This window comes from Aulonocara stuartgranti (genome assembly GCF_965226115.1).
Source record: "Aulonocara stuartgranti genome assembly, chromosome: 7".
Taxonomy (NCBI): Eukaryota; Metazoa; Chordata; class Actinopteri; order Cichliformes; family Cichlidae; genus Aulonocara; species Aulonocara stuartgranti.
In genome coordinates this window covers 33,382,376-33,394,073 of record NC_138945.1, presented here as the reverse complement: position 1 = coordinate 33,394,073, position 11,698 = coordinate 33,382,376, and positions in this window count along the sequence as shown.

Below are 11,698 nucleotides of genomic sequence, written 5' to 3'. Positions count from 1 at the left end.
GTGTGTACCTGTCTGTAATAATGGGATGCAAACGAGAAAACGTTCCAGCTGAGACCTGGCCAGTCCATCCTTCTAGCTGCTCAGTGGATAACAGTTACACTGAACTTGCGGAGCTTTTGCACAGCTGAGCCACATGAAAGCATTTAATGCTGTGTTTCTACACTATGTTCAGGCACAAACACAATAAAACAGCTACTTTAAAGCTGAAAACTTGTTCCAGCTTTTTCATACAGGAAACGAATCAACAATCAATAAGGGAATCAATGAAGGACTCAACCAAAGCAAAAATAATAAAGCATATAAATAAATAATCATGTAACTTCTGACGAAGTCAGGGTTTCAGACAGTGTTTGGAAAATGTTGGCTGAATGATTGAGTGAAAAAAAGCAACAAACATATGGGCCCCTCCTGAAAAACCTTCTTAACACGTCTAAACCAGGATTGTCAAACTCAGTTTGGTTTATGGATCATATACACTGCTCAAAAAGAGATAAAGGAACACTTTGAAAACAAATCAGGAAAAAAACAAAACAAATAAACATGGCAGATATTTATCCTTATATGGACTGGGTAATGTGTTAGGAACTAACGGACAGATATGGGCTGTAACTGTTACTTGGAATGCGTTACTGTTATCCGATTACTTTTTTCAGGTAATGATAAAAGTAAGAGATTACTATTGCAAAAAAGTAATTAGATTACTGTTACTTTCCTGTAAGCACACAGTGTTATGGCGTTACTGTGTTACTAAACTGTGATTTTGTTTTTGAGAGTGTCTCATGACAATGACGTACGAGCGTGCGATGTCCGTGGCACCCTAACCTCCACCCACCCCACTCCTGCTAAACAGGTGAAAATAGATTTAAGAATCACAGAATCTTTGATTTTATTTATTTTTGCTGTGTTTTACTTGCCTCTTTTTGAAAGAGTGAGTGCAAACACAAAAAAATATTTTATTTAATATGCTGGAATATGCAGAAAATAGATTTACATGTTAAACAAATTTCTTCCACTTAAAGACTGTTGCATAGGATTTAATTTTTGCTTGATGTAATGTGCATAAAGTTAAAAGATTAAAACAAATAAAACTATTTTTAAAAGAGACTTTTTCATTTGATTACATTTTATATGATGGATTATACAATAAAAGTCCAATTGGGCTGAAAGGTCTATTGCTTTATAACGTGTTCAGGTTGTGTGTCATGTTTTTAAAAAGTAACTAAGTAATAAAGTAACTAATTGCTTTTGAAAATAAGTAATCAGTAAAGTAACAGTATTGCTTTCTTGGAGAAGTAATCAGTAATTAGTAAATAATTACTTTTTTCAAGTAAGTTGACCAACACTGCTAACGGATGCCACATTATTAGACAGAGATGAAAATGACCAACTCAAAATGAGACTCAGCAGTTTGTATAGCCCCCACCTACCTGACAGTGTTGAGGCATGCTTCTAACAGGACAAGGGGATCTCCTCCCAGATCTGTACCAGGGCACCGCTGAGCTTCTGGACAGTATATGGTTCATCCTGATCCTTGGTTGGACTCAATCATAATGTCCCAGAGATGGAATTAGATCAGGTGAGTATGGGGCCCAGTTAATGGTATCAATTTCTTCATTCTCCAACAACTGCTTGCATACTCTTAACACAGGGGGCCAAGCTTTGTTATGGCGCAGGAGGAACCCAGGGCCCCCTGCAGCAGCATAGGGTGTGACAGTGGATTCAGCAATTTTTATCCTGATATCCAATGGTAGTCAGGGTGCTGTTGCCTAGCCTACAGAGGTCTATGTGTTCCTCCATAGACATGCCTCCCCAGACCATCACTAAACCACCACCAAACTGGTCATGCTGAACAATGCTACAGGCAGTATAATATTCTTCACAGCTTCCTGAGACCCATTCATATCTGTCACATGTGCTCAGGGTAAACCTGCTCTCATTTGTTAAAAGCACAAGGCACCAGTGGTGGACCTCCCAATCGTGGTATTCTATGGTGCCGAGCAGTAAACACAGGACCCACTAGAGGACATCGGGACCCTCAGTTTCAGTCTGAGGCAAGTCTGTGTCTGATTGATTGGTCAGAAACATTCACACTAGTGTCCCGCCAGTGCTCATCCTGTTTCTCCTTGCACAAAGGAGGAGATACTAGTCCTACTGATGGGTTAAGAACCATCTATGGCACTGTCCAGCTCTCCTAGAGTAGCTGCATGTCTGCTGTAATCTCTTGAGACTGTGTTGGGATACACAGCAAACCTTCTGGCATAGTATGTATTGATGTGCCATCCTGGAGGAGTTGGACTACCCTACCTGTCTGTAGGGTCCAGGTATTGCCTCATGCTTTCAGTGGCGACTCTGACAATTTGACTATTTCACTCTTAAATATCTTTATATCTTTAATCTAGAAAAGCATCTTGTACTTTTTCACTCCTGCATACTAATTCTGGCATCATCTTACCAGGAACAGCTCTGTACTTTGAACCTTTATTGACAAGTTGAAAATATTTGACTGCGGTTCAAACTATTTGTAGAGGGGGGCCAAACTGGACCCTTTGATAGGCTGGTTCTTGCTACACTTTTAAGACAAGATATTAACATCTGCATTTGCTCAAGCGATATTGTATGACTGCACAGGTGCCACTATATATGAAAACACACTTGATCTTAGGCTGCATGTCTTTAAAGTGTCAAGGTGCTTTGTGTGAAGATCTGAAAAGTGTAAACAATGAAAGGCCCAAGGCAGTTTTTTGGGAAGAAAAGTTTTTCTTAAGCTCTCTTTCTGACTACTTATTTTATATGTCATGCAGGTCTATCAGATGTTGACTATGACTTGTGTTGACAAATCCTGTGTTCCTGCCATGAAATGTCAACTTGAAGTTTTATTTTTCAAAGTTTAGAATGACTCAAGAGCTCCAGACGCTCTTTAGACATCAATCAGAAAAGTGTTTCTTCTTGTTCTTGTTGTTTCTTTTTTTTTTTTTTTTAATCTCTGCAGTTGTTGAAGTTTAGCTAGTCTACAAACTGGTATGGTTTTTTTCTGTTGGAAAAGGAATCTCAAGCTTGTTTAAAAAGAAAAGATTATTTGCTGCCCTGTCACGGATAAAACATTTACTCTCTGGTCAGTCGTTTTTGCTATGAGCTGGATATTTGTTGTATTCAGCTCCTGTCTGGAGATTTCTCGCTAAGGAAGAAATACTGAACTCCTTTACTTTAAAGGTCAGGTTCCTCATCTTCAGGCAGACAGACATCTTGGAGAGCCATTTCTGCACCGTAGTGCTCATAGCACCCTCTCACAGCTGATGTTCTCCCACATTCGCCACCTTTAGACATTTAAAGTGATTGCATTTGTAGGAAAAAACTCACTCCTTTTACTGCCAGGGGAATGCAAACACACACGGCGCCAGCCTCTGCTTGGCAGAGAGAAATACATTTTGTTGTTATCAGTTTCAGTTGGTTAAATGCTAAATTATTCATAGGAAGGTAAAGGCTTGCCCTCATGAGATTAGTGGGCCTAATTGTTCATCCAGTTTGCTGCTTGAATGCAACTTCGCTGGCTGAACACCAGCATCCTGGATGAATCTTTTTTTTTTTTTTGTAATGAGAAAAAGACATGGCAGTCACTATTTACAGAACCCCTCAAACTTTTAATATAACCAGCAAAGTAATAATTGGTATATATACAAGTTTGCAGGATGTAAAAATTAAAAGGAAATTATATATTAAGTTTGGAAAAGGTGGATAATATTTAGTTTTGAGAGCATTTTACAAGGACAAAATCACAGAGTATGTTCACCCTAACGGCACTTTAATGACATTTAAGAAATTTAGAGAAAATTTAAGTAAATTGTTCTTAATTCTTATGAGATCTGTTCAGTTACTAATGAAACTTTCCCAGACCTGAAACCACACATCAGATGAGAATCTGGTTTCTTCTTTAGTGTCAAAAATCTGCATTATTTATACTGCTCAAGCTTTGTAAGTGATTGTTTAGTTACAGAATCATTCTTTTGTTTGTTTTACTTTATTGTTGCAAGAAGTGGTGATGTGAAAAAAATGTGTTTTAGTTCTACACTTCCTGCTGTGCCTGGCAGGAGCTTTTATTTTGAAGATCCACAGGAAGTTGTGCGTTAACATGGCGTATTGTTACCAGTTACTCAATGAAAAAGAGAAAACCCAGAGCTATCTTGATTAGCAGCAGAAACTGCCTCGGTTACTGAAGCAAAGCTTCATAAAAGTTGTTTTTAAAGTGTTTCAGAAGTTATTGGCTAATATCTCAGTAGTGAGATGAATGTTGGGCAGAGCTGAGGTGGCAGCTAAGTTAATGGTGTTCCACGTGTCTCGGTCAGGTCTTTTATTGAGCTTTGAGCTCCACGAGGAAAGACCAGTGATTCCAATTGATCCAGATCTGCACAACCAGTCAGACGGCCAAAGATTGATCTGGTTTCTGGTAGGTCATCCCGACTGGCAACAGTCGACAGACAAAAAGAGTATAAATACACCACGCGTGAAAGTTCTCTAGACTTATGAGTTGCTGACTGACAGATGATTAAAGATCATTCCCTCACCTGATCTGTGTTTTGACTTGACTGACCCTTGACTCTATAAAACTCTGAGGAACAACTGAAAGATAAGTTTGCAACCTAACAAAATACCTTTTAAAGGGACAGTTTAAATAATTGAGGACAACGCATTTTACTTTTATTTTATTTTGTAAAAGGCCCAGGTTGTAATCTCTGTTATGAAGCTGTTGCCTGTTGAAAACTAAAGTCACTGTTAACGAAAATTCCTGTGTGTACGATTATTCACACTCATATCCAGCTCCTCCCCGATTCATGGATTCATTTTCCAGTGTTCGTCTGTGAATCTAAAAGATATGCCACTGTAAACTTTACAGGGCGGATATTTTAAAGTCAACTGTCTTTACTTGCCCCCAAAAATCTCACTCACACACATAAGGTTGTTTTATGAATACAAAACTGGCTGCAACTGATGTTAAGCCCTCACATGCTTATTCATATTATAATTAGTTTGAACTAGTGGAAATAATGAGTTTATGGGTAATTTAAATACTGCTCACAGGAGCCTCATTCATTCAAAAAGAGAAGAAAAAAAACTACTTTTCAACATCTTTAAGTTATTTGCTTCGGTTTTTAAGACATGTACTGTTTGGTTCAGCAACTGTTTTTAACAAGCGGGCCAAGAACACTATTTTCTACTGCCTCAGATCCAAACATCAGGCAGACAAAGTTAGCAATTAACTGTGATAACAGAGTGGAACATCTGGCAGCTAAACAGCTACAGTGCTATGAAAAAGTATTTGCCCACTTCCTGATTTTTCGTTTGTTTTTTGCACATTTATCACATTGACATGTTTCAGATCATCAAACACAGTTTTATTTTAGACAAACATAACTGAAATAAATACAAAATAGAATTTTTAAATGACGATTTCATTTTTGTTTGGAAAAAAAACCTGTCCAGACCTGCCCGACCCTATGTGGTTGTGCTATCTTTCGCAACATGAAATGTATTCAAGCGTCTTTCGCATTACTGTGGAGGAGCTCTGGCCAAATCTTCTTTGCAAAATTGAACAGCTGCACATTGGAGGGTTTTCGAGTGAAAATGACCTGTTTAAAGTCATGCCAAAGCATGTCAATCGGATTTAAGTCTGGACTTTGATGAGACCTAAGAAACACCAAATTTTTTTTTCTTTTTCAGAGGTGGAAGAGCTTGTTCTTTTTGGTCAACGATGGTTTTCTCCTTTGAACTCTCCCGTGGATGCCATTTTTGTCGTCTGTTTCTTTTTGCCTTATTGTTGAATCATGAACTCTGATCTTAACTGAAGTAAGTGAGGCCTGCAGTTCTTTGAATGTTGCTCTGGGTTCTTTTGTGACTGTCATGGTCCCTGGGTCTTGGACCCAGGAATGACTTTAGAATTATAATTACAGCAGTTTCCCTTTTTGTATTTCCATCCTGTTCCCTCTCTGTTCCTTCCATCAGTCTTGTTTCTGTGCTGTTTTTTTCTTTCAATGTCCCCCTGTGTCAAGTTAGTCTTCTTCATTTTTTCAGCTCTATTCTGCTCCCTGATTTATTTATTTGACTGTTGTTCCTTATGTATTATGATGAGTGTAACTTCTCTCCTTTCGTATTATGCTGATTATCTTCAGCATGTTCCCCACTTTTCCCCTCTTCCCTCATTACCTCTTAACCCTACCTATACTGTCTCAGTGTCCTTTGTCCCCATCACATCAGCCATATTGCTGTGTGTTTGGCTTGCTCTGCTTTCTCTGCATTTGTTGACTTGGTTCCCTGTTATCTTTTGGATTTTGGACATGTGGTTTTTGATTTATCCAAGAAATATTAAAACATTGTTTAAAGTTTATTTTTGTCTCAAGAGTCTTGCATTTAGGTCCATAATAGCTGAATGAGTCACTGATGCACTATCTGATGACTTTTTGGCTGGTTGGCTACTCCTGGGAAGTTTCACTATTATACGAGTTCTCTCCATGTGTGGATCTCAGCATGTTTGGCTGGAGTCTCAAAGCCTTAGAAATGACTTTGTAAACCTTTCCAAACTGATAGATGTCAGAGACTTTGTTCCTCTTTCTTTGGTATAAAGTGGTGCTTTCTTGTTTTCTGAAATATTTTAGTCCATTTTATTTAGTCTGACAGGTTTTATTTAAATGATTTTTGATTTCAGATGATATTCTTGATTTAACAGGTCTGGCAGTAATCCAGCCTGTGTGCAGCTATAGTGAAACTGAACACGGCTTTTTAGATGGATTTAATAAGGAAGTGCAATTACTATTTCAGGTAGGTTTAGATATCCTTTTTTCATAAATAACACATTTAACAAAGACACATTTAAAAATGGTATTTGAATTAATTTGGTTATCTTTGTCTAATATTAAAATTTGATTTGGAACATAGGTGTGGTGACTATGAGAAACACAAGGAGGCAAAGCAGCGGGCTCAGAAAAAACAGTCTTAGAATGGGCAGGCTCAGGGTTAAAATGTACCGGGTCAACAAAAACAGACTTATCAAAAATGAATGAAATGATGATGTGAGTTTATTACTTTTAACGTCAGATGGGACGTGAGAATAAAAGTCATTGTCACTCACCACTGTGAGTTGCTCAGCAATGTCCAGTGTATGGCGGCGGGTGCGCCGCTTCCTTTGAACAGAGGAAGCTGGCGGAGCGAGCAACTGAGTCTCTGGTGCACAGAACGGTGACACTGAGGCTGGAGCGTGAGCACCTGAAGCCACACGGAGGACTCCCACTTGAAGCGGGCAAGGCTTGGATGCAGGCGGAGCAACAGGTGGGGACTTTCGGCAGCTCTTGGGACCTCCGAGAACCAGCCGAGTCCCACGGAAAATGCGCTCGTAGTCGGGAGCACGCCACGGCTTCCAGCGGAGCTCGCTCGTTGAGCTCGCGGTCTGCTGAGTCCATAATATGGTCAGGTCGCATACAGTGTTTGCAAGAGAGGACTCAAACGCAGACCAAAAACTGAACGTGATGTGGATTTAACAAAAAAAACAAGCCGTTTATTGAAGCTAGGAAACAAGGTACAAACAAAGGGCAGAGGTGAAACTAAATAATAACCTAAACTGGGTGACCTAAAACTAAACATGAAAAAACCTTAAGCATGGTGAACTGAAATGGATACCTGAAGTTGTGACGTGGATGAGCAGACGACCTGACAAATAATGACTGAAGACACACGGACTAAGTACACACAGGAGGATATATTATTAATCCTTTATTTATCCAGGTAAAAATCTCATTGAGATTAAAAATCTCATTTCCAAGAGAGACCTGGCATCATGGCAACAAAAGTCACATACCACATAGGTATATAACATTTAAAACAAATACAATATTCCATACAAACGTGTAAAATATACAATAACAGATCAAATTAAGAGTACATTAAAAACAATCACACTGAGTAAAAGAGCTGTTCTCTCGTTCCTTTAAGACAGACTTAAACTCTCCCAAGGTAACCAATTCTGATAATTTCAGTTCCTTCTGCAGATTATTCCAGGAAGCAGGGGCAGCGTATTTAAAAGCCCTTTTCCCCAATTCTGTTCTGATTTTTGGGACAATCAATTGTATGATTTTGTTCGAACGAAGGTTGTATTGGTTGTGGTTTTTACACATATAAACACATAAATAAGATGGAACCAGCCCAAGGAGAGATTTATAGATAAAGATCAACCAATGGGAGAGTCTACGAATATGCAAAGATAGACATTTAGCAGCAGCATACAAAGAACAATGATGTACATGATTTCCATAGCCAGTAATAAAACGTAAAGCACAATGGTACACAGTATCCAACCTCTTTAGGTAGTGGGCAGGTGCATTCATAAAAAGCAGGTCACCATAATCTAATAAAGGTAAAAAGGTTGCACGAATCAAATGTTTTCTCACTTGGAGGGAGAAACAGGATTGGTTTCTAAAAAAGTAACCTAGTTTTAGTTTTAACTTTGACACAAGCCTTTGAATGTGAGTCTTAAATGACAAATTCTGATCTATAATGATCCCTAGATACTTGTAAGATGTGACCATTTCAATTTCAGATCCTTGAATTGTTTTAATCTTAGGAGACGTAGCTAACAACTCTTTGCCATTTGAGAATAACATGAACTTGGATTTCTCTGGATATAACACCAACTTAAGTTGAATTAAATGGGACTGAACGACATCAAAGGCAGACTGCAGAAATTGCAGGGTTTGTGCTACTGAAGGGGATGAACAATAAATAATTGTATCATCTGCATAAAGATGAAATGCTGCATTTGACAAATTATCACAAAGGTTGTTTATGTAAAGAGAAAATAGCAATGGCCCTAATATGGAGCCCTGCGGAACTCCTTTGGATACTGGGAGAAAAGAAGAAGAAGACCCAGCAGCACGGACATAATAATGAGGGAAATGGAAACACATGGGGAAACAGCTGACACACATGAACATAATGAATTCACAAGGGGAGAGTAAAACTAAAAACATTGAACATAGGAACTGTAACGTCGGGTTGTGTTTAGTGGTTGAGAGGAGGGGGTAAAAACACTTAGCAGGATAGTCGAAAGAATACACACTCACACTGGCATTGGGAATTCCACAGCGTGTTCTTTAATATACCTTCTCTTCATCAACCATATAAGCCCAGTTGAACGGCTGCAGCTTAACAAACATAGCGCACAGTGTTTGTACAACCCATAACATTGCAAACAAAGGTGTCTGGAGAGGTAAAATATGAAATCCGTCCCTCCTCCTGCACTAGCGTGCAAGCACATGTCCACACAATCACAGAGAGGGCAGTGGCGCATACTGATGACAACATTAACCCTCGACTTGGGTTGTCTTAAAGACACACCACACCATTGTGACTGTTACAGAACACAGGACCCCTTCAAAATAAAACAGGAAACATAATGAGATGCAGACATGACAACCTGAACTTGACAACATAAGACACAGACATGAAGGGCAAGGGAGACTTAACAGGGGTTGGAAGACACAAGGGGAATCTAATAACAAATGAACTAGAAAAACTAATGAGCGTAACCATATACTATAAACATCAAAATAACTAAAACTCAAAACACTGGGTAATAAGACCCAGGATCGTGACATTTATTTACTTGATTCCTGTCATAATCAGGTTATAGCCAAGTAATAAACTGTGATTTTACATCTGCATGCTGGGACAGAAACACCAATATACAATGTGTAAACACATGTATGCATAAATTCACCAACTGAAACAGTACACATAGATTATTTACATTGTGAGTAATAATGCAACCAGCATTTTTGTATGAGCAGAGCAATGAATAAAGATACACATGACTCTATATACACACACAGTGCACATAGCTGTGGACACACTGATATACAATATAAACACATCGGCTCAGTTTAGCTGAAACTATCTAATTTAACAGCCATGCAACCATGCCTTTAGGTTTTTGCTCTTTAGACACGTGATGATTTAAATTCTTCAGTCAGTTTAGAAACTTCATTTGTATTATGCTGAGATTAGTTTTTACTATTTAATCTGCCATGTTTGCTATGAATAGGGTGGATTGCACAACTATATGCATGTCTTTACTTCTCTTTCTAGCCTTGCTAGACGGGGAAAAATAAAACACTAAAGTCAGGGGATCAAACATCATCTCTAAAGTTATGGACTGTAACACTATATAAGCATAATACTGGAAAAAATGTGCTCAAATGTCATGGCTAAAAAACATACTATTACAAAAATGTAGGATATTTCCCATAGTCTGACTATTTCATAAGCGGTCCTTGCCTTTTATGGTAAATGTAGAAAACAAGCTCAAAGAGGCAGGACAAATGAGGAGTAGGCTAGTACACAGTTGGTGCATTATGGGCTTTCCCATGTGAACAAGGCGTCCTGCCAGCATCGCCAGGCGAGACACTGTGTTTTTCTTTATGATCCCTGTAGCAGCAGCAGGCGTCAACATCATGCTACAAGCCATGTAATATTTTCCATGGTACCAGGCTCACTTTGGCTTCAATAGTAATTTTCAGCAGCAACCTTTCACCACTTTCTGAAGACCAGCCTGAAACAAGTGTTTGTGCAATTAAAGTGCCCCAAGGTCTTTGCTAAACAGAGCTAAACAGAGTACTGCACAAGCACTGTGTACCTCCAGACTATTTCTCATTTGATCGTATCTTTTTGATTAAATGAAAACACTCTGGTTAATAAATAATGGACACAAAAAAGTTTGTGACTTCCCTAAATTGGCTAGAAGCACAAGCCCAAAGAAAAGTGTTGTCCCTGAATTTAGCTTTACCTCAGACTTTAATACTGTTCGTAAATTCCTCAGTACTGCAGGGGTCTGGTGTGCCTTTTGATTTAACGCAGTAAGAAAGGAATGCTGCTGATATGCCCTTTTGAGTCTATAGTATTTCATAGAGTAATTGCTTAGATGATGGCAATAATATAACACTTTCAACATTGTTTCTTTCCTTGACACGCCAAGTTCTTTTCGTAGTTCTCACAATGATTGAAGTGGTGTATTCTTAACAGTGGTATCTTATTTATGATAGTAGGGAGTTCATGCTTGAGCACAATAAGTTCTCAGTGAAGGTCCCTGGTTTCCTGCCATCAGTAGAAAAAGGCAGCTGACTTCAGGCTCACACAGTTTGTTCCCTCCAGTTATATCCAGGTTCTCTGAATACTGCCTGCAGCTTCCCCAAATGGTGTTGCTGTTGTCTTTTGAAGTGGCATTTGGAGTTTTTCATGTAAATGAATGATGTTAATATTTAACTGAATTCATTGTCTGCACTGACCTGTTGCTGTGTTGTGGATTTTTGTGAAGCGGGATGACGTACATGCAGTATTTCATTATTATTTTCAAAGGATACAGGTATTAAAGGGATATTAAAAGGATCTGTCACCTTATTCTTTTTAAATTATGAATGGATGGCAGCCTTTACCTCCTTTTCACCTATGAGGTGCTGGTGCCATTACAGGTGGGGAATCATCTTTGTCTTGGTGCCATTTGAGAAACAAGCACAGGTATGAGGAAGGGAACAATCCACAGTGTTACTTAGCACATTTGAGGTAAATGTTTTGGGAAGGGAAATGGAATGGATGTAATCTGTGGGCTACATCTGCAATCATCAGTTAATTTTCCTTTTGGTGACTCCTCATAAGCCCCTGGCAT